The sequence below is a fragment of the Haliaeetus leucocephalus genome, unplaced genomic scaffold, assembly GCF_000737465.1.
Source record: "Haliaeetus leucocephalus isolate CR32 unplaced genomic scaffold, Haliaeetus_leucocephalus-4.0 Scaffold849, whole genome shotgun sequence".
Lineage (NCBI taxonomy): Eukaryota > Metazoa > Chordata > Aves > Accipitriformes > Accipitridae > Haliaeetus > Haliaeetus leucocephalus.
In genome coordinates this window covers 4,830,931-4,852,035 of record NW_010973285.1, presented here as the reverse complement: position 1 = coordinate 4,852,035, position 21,105 = coordinate 4,830,931, and positions in this window count along the sequence as shown.

The following is a 21,105-nucleotide window of genomic DNA, read 5'->3' as shown; positions in this document are numbered from 1 at the left end:
AAAAAAAGAGACTTGTTTTGAAGGGGGGGGAGGGGGGGGGGGGGGGGAATTGCTGTCTGTGGCGAGACTGTTAGTGTGGAGGTGAGTGAGGAGTAGTTTGGCCACAGGCTCTTTAGTACTGCAGCTTAGATTTTACCTGGCTGAAAGGCATTTTTGCCTTCACATCCAGCCAGTTCATTACTATGAAGAAGCTCTTTGGCTCGTCCATGTATTGTTGGATCACTGTCCAGGTGTGAAGATCCAGAACAGCTTCCTGGTTAAATGTGGTGTTCTGTGATTACAGAGGATACACTTTTCCTTCATCTTCAAACAGTGCCTATTGGGCTGTTCATTTTTTTCACTCTTCAGTGGTTTCTTGTCTTGGCATTCAGTTCTTTGAATATGAGCAGGCATTAAACAAAACTCTAAAAAGTTCTCAATAACCAGGACTTTGCCTTTCAACCAGTAAGACCCTGGTGCTGGAGTGTTAATCATTTAATTGTTCAGTGATAGGTAGTTAATAAGATTAGATAAGTTAAAGCTTTAAATGAACTAAAAGAAATCCACTACTAATAATTTTGACTGCAATGCTATGATAAACCTGAAAGTCATAAATACTTATTTTAATGAAGAACCTACTTTTTGTAGCCTAACATTCAGCTGTGGTTTTAAATAAATGTAAATTTTCCAAGAGCTCCACAGAGCTTCTGATTATGAAGATGCAGAAAGAAGAGGTTTCTATTTTCTTTGTTTCCACAGCAGCTGCCTCTGAATTTCAGTCTTGCTAGCTGGTAATTGCAGGCAACACATTTTAACATGGCAAATGTGATATGCATCTTAATATTACTCAATAAAAGCATGAAAAAAAATACCAAGGCTATGCAAAGCTAAGTCACTGGCCTCACAGGTTCCTGATCCGTATTACCTTAATGTTGTCAAAAGGAATGATTGAGGCAACCAAACTGACCAGGAAGAAGCTTCCCTCATCAGGCTTTTAAAACTACATAGAAATATTTTGGAGTTTGGTTGTAGTGTGATCATGGAAACATTATATATTATTTAGGAAGAAAATGATGATTAGAGAAAATGAAGTAGCATGTAGTTAATTGATCTTTGATTCTAGTCATTAAAAAAATATTTGTTTTGGGAGCAAGATGCTTTTGATTGACTCTGCAGGAAGCCATTATGTTAGGCACAAGGTTAGAGAGCCAAGCTTAATAGCGATGTATGCTGTCATCCAAACCTGTTTATGTCTTTCATTAAAAGGAAACTATTTAGGCTGTAGAAATAAAAAAAAAAAGAACTCTTGTTATAGACATATAGGCTTTTAGAAGTATTTTTAAACTTCAGAACATGCTTTACAGTTAACTATATGTGTACTATGACATGAAACTTGATATAAGAGATATTCATTAACATTAATATCTGAGAGGAATATTACACGTGCCTGGAATATACACCCAGAAATTAACAGTATTTAGTATTACTTTCTGTGGCTTTTCTTTAGTTCAGTTAGATTTTGAGTTAATCATTAGGAATCTTTCAACAGCGTACTTACAAATATACTCTCCCTAAAACCACTGTTAGCATGCGAGGTATTTTTAACAGGAATATGCAGTATTCAGAAGACAAAGAAAGGACAGGTACTGTTAATTGACTGAATTTTTTTAAGTAGCATTTCCTCTAGATGACTTGCCATATGTGGAAACTGGAACACTGTACCTGGATGCACAATCCTGAACGGATTTCGGTGGATGAACTTTTGTTTCCAGAAAAACAGAAAAAAGTTGCAGAAACTTCAGTGTTTATTCTAGTGTATTGGTATCCTTGCAGGGCATTTGGTGATTGTGAAATAATCTATCCTGCCTATGACTTGTGAAGATACATACTTTCTGTTACTGATAGTGAAAACTGTCTTCCTGTTATGTGCAGGTCACGTTTCTGATGTCCATCCTCAATGTATGATTATATGTAAACCAAGGGTTTTGTCGTATGATGAATTTATTTTCTGCTGTGCTTCTGGATTGCTCTCTATAACCTGTTTCTTGCTTATGTCAAGTATTTCTGATGAATCAAAGACTGGAATTTACAAATCCCTGAGATATGTTTTTGACCTTGATTCAGAATTTGGAAGATGAAAACAGATTTAGGATCTTAACAGTGAGTGCCGTGAGAATTAAAAGGATGTTTAAGATTATTTAAAACTTGATATTATTTAAGGCTCTATATAGAAGAATAGTAGTTCTGTCTGATTTCTGGTAGCTAAAAAAAGCACTAGAGAAGTAAAAGAAATGCCTTTATTTATTCTTCTTGGTTTTTGCTCTTCTATTACTTCTTTTCATTTTTGAGAGCTATCTTTTTCTCTCACTTTGAACAGTTATATAACTGGAAGAAAACCCACTATAAACTTCTGTTTCAGAAAGGCTGTGATGAGGCTTTTTATTTTAAATAAAATTCAGGTTTTGCGTACTTGGATGCTTGGCTGATGTGTTAATGGAGACCAATTCTAGTTTCAAAGAAAGTGAAGATGCCACTTTGCACAAGTAGGCGATTTTTAAAAGTCAGAATAGTAGCAAGCACAAAATAGTCCATTCGCAAAAAGACAAACTTAGAATAACTAGCCTTGCTGATGCTTATTTTACTGGATGGTATAATATATGTGGAAGTGTTGTTGAGTGTTTGACAAATTCCGCAGTATATGTGGTAGAATAGGATTTCCTTCTGTGTAAAGTACCTGTCTTGTTGTTTACATATGAAAAGGATGATCAGTTCAGCGTTGCGCATGAATGCTCTTTTGATCTAAATCCTTCTCCGATTTTTTTCCTCCTTATCCAGGGTATTGGTATAGAGTAAGATTAAGTTCCCAAGCCACTGTCCTCCCTCCTGTAAAGTAAAAAAAATCTCTTCTTTTTTTCTTGGTTCCTATTTTATTTTATTTCCTTAATTTTCTGTCTCTTGCTTGGTGTTCATCCTTCCTTATTTCCTTGGAGGCATTAACTAGCTGGTGTGATATTTTCAGAAGTTATGAAGGGACTGTAATATGGATTTCTTTTCTATCTCAGTATGTTAAAATCCATTTGGTGGCTCCATGTTATGGTGCTTTTCCTCCCTCCCCCACTGCTGCAAACATGAGTGGATTAATCTAGCTCAAGTGCTGTATGGAAACCCTTTCCTCTTAAGTCAAAAAAGTCGGTCCAAGTCTGTGAATTGTTTTATGAAAATACTGGATTGAGTTTCAAGCTTCGAGTCCCTGCTGATACATTAAATTGTTCACGGTATTGGCAGGGAAGAAGCAGGGGACCTTTCTTTAGCTGGATAAATAGGTAAAGTGTCAACTCCAGATGCCTTGAGAGGGAGACTTCAGACAAGCTTTTAGTGCAGTTACAGAAGGACGAAGTGGAAGAGACCCATGGGACTCCTATGCGTATTGAATTTCATTTAGCCTTTTAGTCACACTAACAGGAAAAAAACTATAGGAGTCCTTAAAGTATATATGTTTGTAGTCTTTTGGGTGTAAATATGGGGATGTTGCCTTTTTTTTTTTAATAATATGTATATATGTGTATATGCGTGCTGTAGTATTTTAGGAAATGGTGTTGGCAGAGGGTACTCAAGCCAAAATAATTAGAATTACCTGTCTTCCAGTGCCCATAGCATGTGGAAGAAAATTCAAGACTCTTCCTTGGGACATTTCGCAACATTTGAAGTAAGCAGACTCATGTGGGACTGGTGCATTACTTGGCAACATGGATGCTCAGCTTCAGTCCTGTCCTGGCATCAGCAGGGTTGGATATGCAGGAGGGAATTTATTCATTCACCCAATCTTTCTCTGCAGACAGTTAGTGACTTGTCTAATCTTCCCTTAAGTGCAGGGAGCCTTCAGTGATTCCGTACATGAAATCATTTTAAATGAAAGAATAAAACTCAGTCATTATTTTTACAGTTCGTTGATGAGTATGGCAATCATGTCTGCATAACCTGCCTACTTTTTATGAATAAATAAGGATATTTGTTGTATTTTAATCCTTAGCCAAGCAATATTACTTATCTTTTTAATGTTTCAATACCTTTAATTCAGATTTGATGGGAACATTTCTTCCAAAGCACAACGCTGTCTGATCACATGCTCTGCATTATAAATCTTCCCTTTGTGATATTCTTTAAGTTACATAACGAAATTGAAAATATATAATTATCATATACAGAGGGTCCTCTTTCTGCCTTCTGAATTATGGAATTGATTATCCTATGCATTTTAAATGGAAGCCCTAATTAAGTAATGTCAGACAGCAATTTTGCTGAGCTGAATACTTTCAGAACCTGACAGTGTCCTTTGCTGTAGAAGGCAGATTTTTTTTCCTTATCTTTACAGTTTCTTTTTACATAAATTATAGTATTTCTGTTATTTGAACTTGATTTCTTCTGCACCTTTTCTCATTTTTCACTCTATGAAGTTTCTCTGCTTCTTATTCATGTTCTTCCTCTGTTTCATCTGAGGTGACACAGTGTTTCAGGACTGGCCATCTATGCAACTACCGAGGTTTAACCGGGTTTCCACTGTTGCCAGTACCAGCATGGTGGGGAAACAGAACCGAAAATAATCACACTTCTTTTACAAATACAGTGGTTTGGTTTGGGGTGTGTGTGTGGGGAGTGGTGGTGGTTTGTTTTTTTTTTCACATTGAGCTTCTGTTGTCGTCCATGTTTCTAGTCCTAATGACTGTGGAGAAAAGTTGGAAACACCTCTTATAATGCAAGGTAGTCACATGTCTTGGGCATCTGCAGTTTTAAGAAAACACAAAGTATTGGGAAGTTCGCAGTAACATTGTAGGAGTTGGCAGCAGCATCTGGTTTCTTTGACTGAATCATCAGTTTGGTGTGACTGAACTGAAATTTTGGCCTTTTTTTGACGTGTCCTTATAGATGACTAATTGTTACTTTAAGCTCAGAATTAAGTTAAAAAAAAAAAAAAATTACAAAAAAGTGTTTTTCATCTACCCTGAGCCCTCCCTGTGAATTTCTTTCTCAATCACTGTAGATAATGTCACTCTTGTACTTGTTATATGTATAGGTCAAACAAAGGTCCAAGGTAATGTCATAAGGGGCCATAAATAAAATAGTTAACCAGAGGCTCATTTAACCCAGTATCTGATAACAGCCAGTGGCCTAAATAAATTACAGAGCAAACTTACACTGATGCTTTTAGTCTCCACTATGCTCTGCATCTTGAGGACTTACTGGGTCAAAGAGGGCAGTTGTTGCATTTAATGGCTGTCAGTGGATCTTTTCTTCATTAACTTGTCCCATTATTTCTTGAGCAAATGTAGAATTCAGCATCCACAGCGAACTATGGGAGATTTCCTCAGCATAACTGCATCTTGTGTGGAAAAAGTGCTTTCTTGAACCTTGTGTTCCCCAGTATGCTTTGATGCTGTCAGCAGTTGCATTAGTGATACATTAAAGAGTTGTTATCTATTCTTCCCTTCTGTGCTTATCAGCATTTTATAGAGTTCAAAAGAAAATACATCCTTATCACTGAAATGTGTGATCTGTTGAAAAGATGCTCACTCTCATACTGTAATAGCCTGGAATGTTCTCTCACAACGGCAGAGCTCCATGATGAAACCATGTATTTTCTGTGTTGTAGTTCTGTAGGATTTTGCCACTTCTGCATAATGTTTAAAAGTTACCTGGCAGGCCATAAAATGGATTTTGGCTCTCTGGGTAAACTACTGGGACATGAAATGATGACCTTTAGGAAGAAAAGCTGGATTTTGCTTTGCCATCTTAGTTATAGTGGACGACTTCTCAAGCATTTATTAATGGTTTCCATCTGAGGGCATCTGTTTTTTTTATCTTACTTAGAAAAGAAACAAAAACATTCAGCAAAAAAAGCTTCTTAGACTCATGGTGTTTTCCCCTTGCAGTTTGGGATACTATTACACATGCTTGTGATTATCTACTCTGCAAACAATTGTCAGAAAAATTCATCTGTTTTCCAAGTCCCACAGAAGAACAGATGTGGAATTAAGTTTCAAACAATGTACTCTTAATCACTTACATGTGGACACGAAACGAACTGGAGCTCAGTGGGAACTGATTGGATGCTTTGTTAGTCGAGCGTGGAGTGCAGAATTTGCATTTTTCTTATGCTTCATTCTCTGAATGGTCCTTTGAAAACAGTACTAATAAATGAACAAGAAAAGGGTCTGTTTCAGATATTTAACTCTTTCTAGAAAGCCAAAACCTCAGGGGACCACCTCAATGGAGCTGGGATATCTTATGTGTATGAATATGAAAGAGAGATTGTGTATATACGTGTAATTTTCTTCCTTTATTTGAGAGCTCTTTTGATGCTGTAAAGGATATTGGGGAGTAAAGTAGCTGCGTATCATCCGTGTGCTTTCAAAAGCAATGATTTAAACCAGCCAGCTCTGCCTGTAAGAAATTTCAAGTCAATGTTCAGTTGCCGGAATACCATAAGAAAGCAATTATGTCAGAAAATGTACTCATGTTGTGTTCTAAACCTCAGCCTTCACTGAAGAAATCACTTAAAAAGATAGTCCATACAACTAGTTTGGAAAGCTAATTTTGAGGGAGAAAAGGTTCGTATTTAGGGACTCTGGAACTTACAGCTTCAAACTTTACAGAATTATGATTTTGAATCGGTGCATTGGACAGTCACCAAGACTTAAGAAATTGTCGGATTCTTGTTCTTGGAATGAATTTCTTCATACTTGATAAGAAAACTCATGGAAACAAGGCTATGGGTAATTGTTCCCAGTGTGACTGCCCTCTCTCGTATGTGTATAGGTCTTGAAAAATAGTGCCTACTAGTAGGAATCTGCATTTTCAGTTGCTACAGAATGGAAACTGTTGTTAAAATGTGTATACATTATATACATATATACGTATAAGATTATTTTCAGTTATTCAATCCACTGTACCCTGGAAATAATTTGCCTTCCTACACCTGGAAAAAAAAGGGGGGGAGAACCTAACAAATTTGTTGCTTCTTAAATTTTGACAAACTTGATTAAACAGGCAAGATTATGTCTTGTTTCAGGGTTTATTGTGGTTCCGTGGAAGCTTTTAAACCCCCTTGGAAGTTTTAAAATTAGCTTTATTGTATTATATATACAATATGGGTTAAGAGGGCTGTGAACTCAGCTGCAGATAGTTTTTCTCTGGAAAATAATAGAGTCACCCCCAAACTTGAAATGGGGTGTGAGGAGATTAGCAGTCACACATTTTCCTGCCTTCCAAGGAGTAGGAGTGGGAGTCCTCAATCTCACTGCCTTGTTGGCTGCTCCTTAACTTCTCACTTTGCACATTCATCATTATGTTTATTCTGGGAGCAAGCAAATGGCCAATGCCAATTAAAATGTTCGTTCCTAATAAAATAGCAAAATACATTGTTTTGAGAGATGGAAAGAAGGAACTTTCAGAAATGTTTGTTATGTTCCAGAGAGATGTTGTCTCTTAGCTTGAGTGCTGGAGAGATCTGTGAAGGTTATAGCAGAGTTTATGTGTTCTTTAAAAAAATCTTTCATACGGATTTCCTGAGGCTGTTTTGCTTGTGCAGTGTGAAGCGACCAATTTCTTCCTTTTCTTTGTTTTTGGGGAGGTCTGCTTGACCTTAGTTTTTCATGTTTTGTTTCAAAATAACTTTCTTTCAAGGATATTACTTTGTTTATACACTTTGCAAAAGAAAAAAGGAGATAATAACATTCAAAATAAACATCTTTATACCCCCATGTCTTGTTTTTTAGCCTTTGTCTAGAATGACATAAATGGCGAAGTATTTCATGTTCTTTAAACATGACTTTCTGAATGTAGTTGATGGAGGTATCTTGTGCATGATCAAGACCTTTAACAAATGCAGTTGTCTGCTGCCTTTAATAATCGAAAGCATGGGATACAGTCAGTACTTCTGGATGGGGCTCATAAAGCTCAAATGAGAAACTGCATTTTTGATGTTTAATACTTTGAGAGTATTTTAGATGGACTTAGAATGCTTGTCTTTGTTTCAACAGTGGGGTTTGGGGTGGCTTTAAGCTATTAAATACATACTTTCTGAGAGGCAATTGGAAGGTACACTAATGTACTCTAAAGTATGTAGAGATCTTTGGATGACAAGGCCCTTGTAAAGGAGTTTGCTCTCTTGTTATTGCAGGCAATCAGGTTGTATGCAAATTGTTTCATTGTGTCATCAGCCTCTGAGTTAAAACTAGAAAGGTTTCTTGCCTCTGCTTTTGTTGTTGAAAAGCTATTGGAGAATCTTGCTCTTTCAGAGGGTTTAGAAATCATCTCTTAACCTGCATCTTAAGTGTATTCACAGTCAATTCACAGTTATTTTGTTCCTGCTGCAATGTTGGCTTTTAATTTAAATATCTCTTCTTTGTCCTTGCTAATTAACTGCCTACAGTAACTGTAAGAAACAATTATACTCCATTTTTGTCACCATTTTGTTAGGCTAAAGAAGGCAAGACCTCCTGTCTTTTCTTAGCTCTCTTCCCTTGATCAGTACACTATTCCTTCTATGTTCCTAATCCAACTTGGATGTCTTTCCCTGCCCCTCACTTATGGATAATAATAATTCTTTGCAGTGTTCAAAGTAAGACCTTACTGGAGTCTTCAGCAACTGGTAATACTGTTGTCTGGGCTGATGATAACTTTTTTGATATATTCTAAGATTATACTGGCATTCATCACTCCCATATCTTGTTAGCGGTATTGCCCAACAGGCTCAAGATCAGTTCTGAGATGCTTCTGAAGATCTTCCCTCTTCTCAAAACTATATATGCATGTTAAATAACCATTCTCTAGGAATTTAAGCTACCAGTAAACTTTAAAACTCTGAATCTGGTTGAGAATGCCACCTGAACTGCAAGAAAGATATTTTTTTTTCCTAATTGCTTTACTTTAGAAAATAATTGTTTAATGAGAAAATACAGTGTTTTTTTAAAAAGTGAACTGATTCATATAATCTGAGTTTCTCAATTGGAGACATGAGGAAAGCAAGGAATCTACCTTCAGTCCCGCAGTTGTTGATAAAAGTTAAAGGAGAAGACATCAAAGAATTTTAAAAGTTTTTGCATCAGACTTAAAAGTTTGGGTCAGGTAAACACCCTCTCATGAGTTTCAGTAAAGAATTCTGGGGGGGTGATCTTATGATTACCATAAACTCTCTAGCACATTGAATACCTACTTTTGGGAATGTAAAGGTTAATCGGTGACAGAAGATAAGCAAGCAGGAAGTCCAAGAATCCATATTCAAGGAAAACATGTCTGATTAAAATTTATATTCAGTTATTTGTAGTTAGAATTACACAGGTTGGAAGAGACCACTGAAGACAATGGTCAGTTTTACCCTCAGCTGGGAAAGAGGGGTAAAAAAAAGTCGGGTAGCCTTCTTCACCCCTGCAGCCATTTCTATTTGAATTGAATCCTTCATGGATTATTCTGCAAGCCCATTATTTGAGTCTGAAATTGGCCTATCACACTCCAATTCAGCTTGCAAGTATCTTTGTATAGGAAATGGTAAAGGAAATGATCAGTATGTCTTTTTAAAGAATTACCTTTTAATAGAAAAGGAAAAGAAAAGCAGAAACTGAGATCTCTTTTTGCCCTCTGAATCAGGAGACCTTTTTAGATGTGATTCTCATCTTTTTGTATACATCTATAAGTGGAGATGATCTTTTACAATCTCCTTTTAGGTAGTAAAAAGAGTAGAAATCTAGGGAAAATAAAATGTTATCACTAGGAGCTCATAAATTGTCAAGAAGTTATATCTCCATTTTACTGAGAAATGTAAAGAATAATTTAAAGAATTTTTAGAGGAATTTAAAGAATAATTAGAACTTCTTACAAAGTTTGTGCTGCGACAGTCTTCAAAGAGGATATTACTGGCTTCAGGAAAAGCTGAACCCAGACGTTTTATTTCTTGTATTACCAGGACATTTTCTGAAAAGAAGATCATCTCTCTAGCAGTGTATAAGCAGATTGGCTCCAGAAAAAGCTTAAAATGACAAAAAATTAAAAAGGCAAAGGAAAGCTTCTTTGTGGTAAACAAAACCACAGTTAACATACTTCTTAGTTGCTGTTCAATTCCCACCATCCCTGGGGCTAGCTAATTCTTCCATCTGCAAACTGAGCATAATTTTTAACTCTTACCAAGCAGTGGCTAGCTCATTTCCCCTTCCTTGGGTTAGCATCAAAGGATCACCTCTTTGTGGGCTTGAAAGGTCCCGTTGGAAAAGCAGGGTGGGTGGAGATGGCTCAGGACTTTCAGAGGTACGTAGAAACTGCAGGATGTTCTCCAGAGTGGGAAAACTGAGCAGATAAGACTTGAGTAAGGATTTTCATTTCCATGACATTGGTTTAATGAAACACTCAAGAAAGGCACATGGAATGTTGCTCAGGGTCTCATCTTTACTTAATTTTTCTTGATGTTGGGTTTTGGTTTTTTACAAGACAGAAAATCAGTTCTGAGACACAAGCTGGAGAATAGCTGTAAACAAGTTGATGTGCTCTAAGCAGTATTTTTAGCTTTGAATTAAGGTCTTGAGTCTATGATAGGCCTATTGGTTGGGTAATGTTCATATAGACTATTTTCGGTAGAAGGAACTTTGCTTTGAGGTCAAATTGAATGGCCTAAGCTTTATATTTTGTCACTCAGCAAAATCATTACATGAATCGCTTAAGTGTTTCATGATTAAAAAGTAGCTTTTCACTGGTGGAAGTTCACAGGTAGCACCTGTGGGTGCTTTAATTTGATAAGCTACTTTTTATGTGTATTTTTTTATTGCATCTGTGAAGATGAAAGCTGTGAGGAAGGCATGGAAATTAGTCCAATATAGAATATATGCTTAATGTAAACAATGTTGTTTTCCTGACACTATAGAGAAGTTTGAAATTGTTGTTTGAGGACTCTTAACAGCTTGTTTGTGTTTTAATAAGTCAGTCTCTAGTTCTGTGTTTGGTTGCTTAGTTAGATATCTTGTCTTAAATGTAAATGAAGTTGAATGTTAAAACAAACCTGCTTTTCTTTGAGGGGGAGGGGACGATTCCTTTTAAGGCATTTTTTTATTTAGGCTGAAACTACAAAACAAACAGGTTCCTAATTCAGTCATGTTGCAGGAGTACTGGAAAATGTGGGAATTTTATAGGACATTTTGGACATTTTAATGATTGTTTCGTTGATTTGTAATAGCCACAGTTTGCATCACTAGGGTGATAACTCTGACTATAACTTTGGCCTGAGAAGGAGGTGTTGGACTGAAAACAAAACAAACCCCACAGCTGCTGGTTTAGGGAGAGAGAGTGTGCGTGTGAGTGTGTGAGATAACTTGTCTTTTTTTTTTTTTTTTTTACAGACTATCACGATGGGATAGCTCTGCAGCCTTCTGCGACAGGCTTAGGCTGTCCACTGATTAAATAAAACAGTGCGTTAATTACGTATGCCTTGACAAAACTCTGCAGTAGCCATCTCCAGGCCTTCAGGAAAAGATAACTGAGTTGTCTCCCTTGGAGTTGTTCTGTTCCACTTCTGCCAGCAGACAGCTTTATTTGTAAACTTTGAGTTTTGCAGGCCACACTGTGTGGTAATCTGGGGGCAATAATTCGGATGCTAATAATACTCATCAAAAGTTGTTATTTATTAAGCCAGCTGACATTTAGGAAGAATAGCCTGAGCTTGCCAAGTGATTCTAGCTCATTGCTGAGGAGCATGCTACTGGTTAGAGCATTTAATTAGGAACCCACCGTCAGGGCCCCCGGGGCGCTAATGGGCCTCTGCCTCCCCTGGCTCTTGCCCATCCTCCTGCCTGGGGGCCCAGGAGCCTGTTCCAGCCCAGCCTGGGGCCATCAGTCCCTGTTGGAGCTGTGTTACCATTGTTCTGCTTCCAGTCCCAGCTGCTGCGGCATTGACATAAAGCCTGCTTTTGCCTGATGACTGCTGGGCTGTCCATGGGACCTGTTTCTCTCACCATCCATGCACAGGCATCAGGTAGCTGAGCAGTGCTGGCCCTGCGGTGAAGCTGCTTTCTGAGTGACATCTTGTCTGGTGCATCTTGGTGGTGGCCAAGCTGCAGCCACCTAGAGCAGCTTTATGGCCAAAACGGAGCCAACGAACACTTTTAGTGACTGTGGATGTTCTTGCTGGAGATACTGCTGCACAGCTGCTGGGTTTGGCTGCCTTGGGCTGGTAGAGGTGATGGGTTGTATAGAGCAAGACCAAAGTGCTGGCTGTGGTGTAACTCACAGTGCTGCGGTGGGAGGGTGACTCTCCTTTTTGCTTTACTGTCCCTGTGACACAGAGATGCAACTCAAGAAGTATGTTATAAAGTGAACTTGTTAAGTGCTTTTACACCACCTTTAAAGTAGACTATTTATGTCCTTTTATCCTCACAGGTAACACTGAAGATAAGCGCTCCCCCTGATTTCAGTGAATGTGGGATTGGGCTCCTGGCTGATGTTCTGTATTACTAACTTCAAGTAAAGTTTTATGCTTAGATAAAATAATCCCTGGAAGACAAAACTCATTTTATGGAATAACTTTACTGAAAATAAATTTGCCTATCTTTTGCTTCAGTTAGTAATGACTGACTTGTTAAAGAAATGTGGTAATTTGATTCACTTATCACTTGGGTGCTTATTGTATTAGGTAGCAGGCTAAGAGGGATCTTCCATTAACAGTGCAGGTCTGTTAATGCTTCTGTATTTATTCTTATGTCTAGTTTTGTGGGAATTGCTAGGATTACAAAAATGTAATATTTGGTTTAAACGTTTTAATGATGTGTAAAACTGCTGTACCGCTTTCTTGGTTAAGGTGGTGCAGGGGGAAAACAGGCATTAAGAGCAGGGATCAGCAGTGTATTAGAAGTACGCCTGGCTTATATTAGGTGTAAACTTCAGGGCAGGTGCATTTGGGCGAAATATTTTTTGTAGTGTAAAAAAGTGAGGATTTTTTTTGTTCTCATTGAAATAGCTTGCAAATTATGTTGCTCTATATGGTATGCTCTTTTGAATTTGCTTCAAATTACATACATATAGATATGTAGCATGATCTTCTGGATTGAACAAATTAGGTAGATAACGCGAAAAGCAAAAGTGCAATTTTCTTCTTTTGTAGGTTTATGTGAAACAGACAATAATCAGCCTGAGAAGAAATGTTAAAAAAATCTGTTGTGTATCCCAAGCTGTTAGTTTCCTATGGTGTTTAGCATTGTAATTCATTGAGAGTTTTTTGGGTTTTTTGTTTTTTTTTAACCTGCTAGCAGTGTAACCTTAAAGAAAGTACTTTTCCCCTCTTGTTTTGCTGTTATTTCTGAAGGCAGCCTTAATGACGCCTGTGAAATAGTATGGTTTTTTTTTTTATTTTATACTGTTCTGCATTGATAGCAAAAGACAAAGAACCCATTGAATGCATTATTTCTATTCATAGTGACATAATTGGTCATACAAACCTTCCTGAAGTAAGTAAATATTTCTTTGATTTGGATACTTGCTGTTACATAATACATGGAAGTATCGCACAGTAGTATATCTGAAGAAAAAGCTAGTTGAAAAGGATGTTTTAAGATACAGCGGATATATCTGTATTCTTTTTTTATTTTATTTTTTCTGGAGAGCCTAAGTATACCCAATTCCTGTTGTGTACAAAGCCAGGGTACGTGACACAGTGATGTTATCAAACCAACTGTGTTCTCCTAAGAGTGTTTGGCCTATTTGCTTCTCCTGTTGAATGTAAATAAAAAAATTTAAATCAATGGCTCTGCTTGGTATAGAGACTCTTTCTCCCTGAATTATACTAAAACATGTCTCCCGTGCAAATGAGAAAGGAGGTAAAAAGGAAGAATCTAGTGTTTTCTTCTTTTTGTTGGGCAGGGGAAGGGGGGGGGGGGGGTTGATGTAGCCAAATTTACAGATAGTTGAGTAGACAGGAAGATACGTACTTTTGCCAACTGTTGTAGAAATTCATCTGAGCTATTGCAAAATTTGTAAGAAAGAGATCCTGAGAGAAAGAGTGAGAGCGTACATGTGTTTTTCTCATTCTGATTTGTTTGGGAGGATTTGGGTTTCATTTTGGCCATTTGTACCAGGAAAGGTACACTGCCTGTGTGGTGATGGGGCAGTGGAAGGCTTATGGAGTTTCTTGTTAGCTTTTTTAGCTTTTTCACCAATGTGGTGGCAAAAAAGAACCTTTGTTTTTAATGTAATACTTGCTCTCCTTTTTTTTTTTTTTTTTTTTTTTTTTTTTTTTTGGGTGTGTAAGACGATTTCTGTGCCTTTGGCAGGTGGATGTATCTGTGAGAGAAGGGTCTTCTACAGCCTCCTCAATGGGCTGATCCTGTCTTACCATGCCTGTGCCATTTCTGTTTCTTAGGGAGCCCAGACTTCAGGCAAGGAGATTTTCCTTAAAAGCACCACTTAATTCTAGTTATACAAGCAATCCATAGTTTTTACATGCTTAAAATTGATCATGCATTTTTGGGTGCTTGAGTCTAAAAGAAAACAATTTGGCCTTTTTTGTTCATGAAATGTAGTCTGTCTCTGCTAACACTGATATATTTTCATTGCTGTGTTAACTGCTTTTGAGACAGAAGAGAAAAGTTGGAGTAATCACAGCGACTTAGTCCAGTCTGTTGTTTATTTTTTCTGGAGGAATATTCTATGTGCCAGGAGTTCAGAGGCCATTTTAAGCCGTGCTTGTCTTTCCAGTGCTCCCAGTACATTTTCCTCTGCACTCAGTAGCACATTTTGTTACGAATTCTACACCAATTTTTCTGTTGTTAAACCATCTTCACCAAGGCTAAATTATCTCTCTTTGTTAGTATACTGATCTTCCAGCTCACTTTGTTCTTTTGTGTAAGGGGAGGTTGTTCATATATCCTGTCCTGATGTATGTATAAAAATGCAGAATTCGTTATTATTGTGGGAAATCCTGTAGTTCAGCATCACTGAATCAACCTTACCTTATCTTTATCACCTTATTTCATTACTTTTTGGTACTGGGGTCCAAAACTGGATGTGGTATTCCAGATGTGTATTCCTGGAGTGCTGGCTAAAGGCAAATAATTGCTTAATAGTGGAAGCTTAGCCTGTAGATATACCGCAGGATGTTCTTGCCCTTCCTTGCTGCCAGGGCTAACTGCTGGCTCATGTTTAGCCCACTGTCTGCCCAGCCCCCTAGCTCCATTTCTGAGAGCTGTGTCCTGGGTAGTCAGTGCCCAGTATGTCCAAGGGATTAGACCATCTCAGGTACAGGACTTCATGTTTGCCCTTGCTGATTCCGTGAGATATGTGTGTGGGGTGGCAGAAGGGGTTTGGAGGTGTGTTTCATAAGCTTGTGGGGTGAACATGCTGTGTTGTTTAGGTTTTTATTCCAGTGGTTTAGGAACTTTTGGAGTTCTTGCTAAGTCATAACTGATTTAAAAATGTTGTTATGAATCAGAATAGAATATACAAATAATTTTAAATGTATTTTTAAATCTTGGCATACTTTCTTAGTAAAATAGAAGAAGAGAAAAATATGCAATTTTGTGCATGCTTAGTAGATATGTGTTACTCCTTCACATGTCCTTATTTTTCTTAGCTCCTTACGGGTTGGAGTGATGTCTTGAATGCTGCATTTCTAGCAAAGCAGAAGTGTCCTGGTAGTGAAATGTTACCCATGTGCATATAATCTCTTACAAGCAGAGTTGTACCATTCCAGCCACCAATAAATATCGTTTTGATGGTTTTGGCTCTATACTTTTCTTACATTTTACGCCATTTATTTCTCTAGGTATTGCCAGGTGTCTGAAGTAGTTGACCAAGACCTAAGGACTTGGAACAGTGGTGAGTAAATGAAATTCAGATTATATTATCTGGTATTTTCACATGCTCTCTGACTCTGAAGTTTGACTGGTGTTTGAGGAATGGAAGATGTGCAGTAGGTTATGCCTTCTGAGTATTTTCTTCTGAGCACCAAGTTCTTGTTCAGAGCATTCATCTGACTTTTTTCAGCCAAGATTTTAAGAAGGCGTAGAGGCGGTAGTCTCAGTGACTGCATTTGATAAGTGAAACCTCCTCCCCTCGCCCCTTGACTTAGAAAATACTGAACTTAAAGTATTTCAAGAAAAATAGTTCAATCTATACTTGAAGCAATAACATACACTGTGACCCATTATATCAAATAAATAATGCCTGAATCCAGACATCTCAGAATCCTGCCAGTGTACATTAAGCAATTATAAAATCAGATATCATTCTAGAATACATGGAAACCTAAGGTAAGTTAATAAATTGCTGCAGGATGAATATTTGGTCTTACTTTAAACCCCCGAGCTTATGTCTGTGGTTCTTAACTCCCCCACTGCAAACTGTGGTGTCCTTCGTAAAGATAGATCATTTTGTTGATCCCCTATGCCCTCCTCATTGCTGATTCTTTGCATCCTGTGTGCAGGATGTACCTGTTGTGTACCTGTTGTGACTAGAGAAGAATGCAGAAAGGATCTAAGGAAGAACTTTAAAAATTTCAAATACTTTTTAAAGTGAGTTTTGTTTAGTAATGAGTTTATGAATACATTACTTGCACTTCCCTGGCTGTAGGTGTAGGCTGGCAAAAAGAGGCTTAGAAATGCAGAGATAAACTCACCAGCTGTTAATTGTACTTAATAGTAGTAGTAGTAGTAGTAGTAATTGTAATAATAATAATACTTTCAAAAAGCAACTGTGTTTTCTTGCCAAGATATAGTTATTTGGAAAAATTTAATATTTCTATTTCTTTGGTTTCCATAGCAGACCCAGTTTATGTGAAATATTTTGCATTTATGGGATCTTGTTTGATTTCAGTGCTGTTGGCAGCAAATGTAAGTTTTTAGCACCCATGCATTTGGCTGCATGTGCTGTTGACTTGGTGGCCAAGAACCAAATGCAATACAGTGAGAAACTCTTGCCTTGTTTTTGTCTTCTTTTTTGTTTTAATGACCTCTGAAAATTGTGTTTGTATAGTTCTTAATTTCTAGAAATACCATTTAGTTAGAACTTTGAAGGAATTTATCATTTTAGAACATTTACCTTCATGTAGTTCTATGTTTACTATCTCCTTTCTATTTCTGCTTGTATTTTACCAGGAAACGCAAGTAAGTGAATTTTAAGTGAAAGTGTCAGTTAATTTTAGATAGTTCTTTTTGCCTACTGTTTATCTATCCCCCTGCCCTCATCCTCCACCCCCTGACAATTCTCAGGACTAAACTGCTGTATTCACGGTGTCATCAGTGCATGAGTGGAATGAATTGATAGTTGCTGTGCACTTTCCATCCACCTTATTCCTCCTCCTTGGCAAGAATGAAACTTATTCTTCCCTACTGTGTTTGCCAGGGCATTCAAGAGTGCTCAAAAATAAGTGGTACATTTTCTGGTATTTATATTAGTTCATTTAGTACTCAGTACTCTAGAATAAATGTTACAGGTCCTTACCCAGTTTGAGTCTGTTCAGTTATCTAGGATATTTTTGGTTATGGTGGATATGAGAAAGACCCACACAACATTCAAGTTCCCATAGAAAAATCCAAGTTTTGCCCTTGCCCTTAAGTGTAGACTTACTAGGAGTCACGTTAAATTTCAAAATCATGAGGAACTGTGCAAGAAGGAATTCAAACTACATTGAACATCATCAACCTGTCTTGTCCTTCCTGAGATACCTACATGTATATGAATTTATATGGCTTAATTTACTTATGTGCCAGTGTGACACATTTATTTGTGCTCTGTGTAAGTTAAGTGTTCCACAACACACAAGTGTGCCACTACGTTGAAACAGATGTGTTAACCCAACAGGTACCACTCCAGTGCATGTATTATGTGATCCCACAAAAAGCTGAAACTTTTGTACAAGTTTCTTTACAAAGGTACAATGGACAATTCTAGTCTGTACCTTTTCACATGTAGGATCTGATAATATCATATGCCTGGTGCTCAGAAGTCACTTGTCCCAAACATTCTGAAAATAAAAACTATCCTTCTGTCAAACTAAACATATCTATTGTTTAAGAGAAATTTAAAGAAAAAATACTTAGTATTTTTAAAAGTAACTCTAAAACTTGCTTATGACTGCTGCTTGTTGGTGACTCAAGCGTATTGAAAAGTAGTTTTATAAACAATAATTCATGTGAAGCAACTTCTGTTTTTTTACTGACGTTTAATTGCATGACTTCAAACTGAAATAATTTCCTTCTTTACAGAGTGCTGATACTTGTTATTTTATGATTAATATGGTGGCTATTCTGGTGGGATGCTCTGATATGAGGCCCTGATTCACCAGAGAATGAAAAGATATGTGTAAGGGCTATTGAAATATGGTTAGAATGCTGTTTGTTTAGAAATTAAGGAGGTGTTTAAGAGTTTTGTTGAATAGGGAAAAAGCGGAAGCAACAGCTTTTGCTAAACTGGTACCTCGCTTGTATTACAGATTATAGTGAAATACCAGACCAAACTTCCACAGCAGTTGCTAGGGCTGAAAACTGAACTGTATACTGCATGGTACGCTGTCTGGTGTTGCTACATCATAGGCAGTTTATATAGCTTTATCTAACAATGAATATAGGTATTCATTCTTTCAAGTTTGGTGCTCTTTAAGAAGCTGCTAGTTAAGAATTAAAGAGACTTCTTATTAATTTAAAATTGCTTCTTGGGTAGTGTTACAGATAATATGACATATTTTATAGCAGTGTGCCTTGGGCCAGTTAAGAGGGGAGCCCTATAATGCTTAGTGACATAACAAAAACACTTTAAGAACATGAAGCTAACTTAAACAATGACTGGAGCAACTGTGAGCAGCAGTATGTGGGAAGCCAGTGTAGAGGGTTAAGTGTAGTGGTGATGTTAAAATTGCACAGTTAATAGGATTAGCTCGTGCAGATCTAATATGTTGAAAGGAAATTGAAATTAGAACTTTTCCTTCATAAATAAATATGTAATTAATATAGTTTCTCTCCAGATATACTAATGAGCACAGCAAAGGCCTAGTTGAGTTTTCTTCATAGGCATTGCACAAGTTGTCTGGGGAAAACATTTGAAAACAGGTAAGCACTTAATTCCATAAAAATCTTCACTTCAGTTGCAATAAAATAATTAATAAAATTGTAACTGAAAGCAAGAAATAAACAACTGAGATAAAAATTTAAAGGATAAAATTACCTTCTGATATGGTCTTAATGAAATCTTTGGTATTTTGCTTACTCTTTCCTCTTCTTTTTCTCCCCAACGTTTCAGTTTAATTGTAAGAGCATTCACATACTCCCTGACTTATATGTGTGTCACTTTTGTTGCAATATGAGTAGGATACAGCCTTATAATGCCTTTTCTAATAACATGAAAGATAGTCTCCAAAATTGTGTTGTGCAACAAAGCACAAGTTATTATATGTAAGATTAAAATAATATTAATCAAGAATTGATTGCTTAGTACAGGGTTGCTACACTCCTACCAGGACCCGCACATCAGAGCTCACAGTGATCCATGCTCCAGTGAAATGCCTCAGCAAAGGTCAGATGCTGCACTAAATTTCCCTGTTGGACATCTCTGGAAGGCAGCAGGTGTTAATGTGGTTGGGGCATGTTAGCCTGGGGACTCTGATGGTTGATAGTGAGACTAGTCCCTGAAGATTTGGAGGTTCGATCCCCTCTTAATAGCTGAATTTTCATGAGCCACTTGCCACTATTTTTGCAACAGGTTGATACATAGGTGCAGTTCTTGGACCATGGACTTTTGGCATTCCAGCTACTCTGGAACCTGCCAGCTGATGTGACAAATATTATTCCGTGCTACATGAAAATAAATGTTTTGGCCAGCCAGTCCAGTTCCTCTACAGGTAATAATACTTACCTAGCTTTCCTGCATAGGGTCCTGGTTGGCATTGGAGGATGAGGATTGTGCTTTTGGCCTTGGGAACAACTAGGAGAAACCAAGGGGAAGGAAAGCAAGCAGAGTGTGTTTCTGAAGGTCTTTCCTCGTGTCATGATTACCTGCAGAGAAAAGAATGTCATGGTTTGTTCAAGGTGTTCTAGCTGTCATCTTGCCTATGTGCTGAACTTTATCTGCCTCATGACAGTGCTTTGTGACTGCAGGAAATATATTCTAGGTTTCTGATGAAGATCTGCCGTATCTTAAGCCTGAAGTAGAAAAATTGGTAATAATTTTGAGGTGACTAAAAGGTCCCTGTGTGTTAATCCCACATAGTTCACAGAAGAATACAGATGGGGACACGGAGTTGATCTTTGGGTTTTATGTTTGGTTTGAGATATGTGGTTTTGTTTATATCAGTACAGTTTTGTACTATGTACATAACAGCACAGAGACAGGGTGGGATTTTTACCTCTGGAAGCCAAAAATAGAGGTGTAGCCAGTGTTGCTGGCTTTACTGGTTTTTGTTAACAGCCAGAGTAAATAGGAAGTCATATATTTGTACTGCTTTTCCTCTATAGCAATCTCTTTTCTGTGTAAGTGCTTTGCCTTTTTTTTTTTTTTCCCTCCCACTATAAATTATCTTTGTTTACTCCTTCTCTGGAGAACTTTAAGGTGATTTTAAAGGATTAATCCAAAATTGCACTCCACTTCCATTGAACAGAAACAAAAATAGCAGTGGATGTTTTTTAACTTTCTTTCCTTTTGTCTGTCTTCAGAGGGGAGAGAGGACGAGTCACCAACTCAGGAAAATACTAAGGTTTGGAGTTCTTTCCTTGGTGGGAACTTTCAGACACTGTAAACCACATTGAACTGATAATTTGCTTATGGAGCAACAAGTACAATTGCTAATTTTAATTTTGTTATTTCTGGAACCTAGTGTAGTTCTTGATATGGAGATGCCATGCCACAAGCAGTGAGTAAATAGCAATTGCAGCCACAGGAAGAAGTGTGGCGTAGCGGATAGCGTTGCCTGTCCTGACTCTTGCATTTGATTTCCGCCTCTGTTATTAACCTGCGGAGTGATATTCAGAAAGTTAATTTATTTCTTACTCTTTTTGTCTGTTTAGATTGCAATGCCTTTTGTCCAGATACTGCACCTCAGTTCATCTCACTGTGCTTTGGTGCCTATGGAGTCCTTTAGTTGCTATAGTATTACTGTTTTTACTTGCAGAG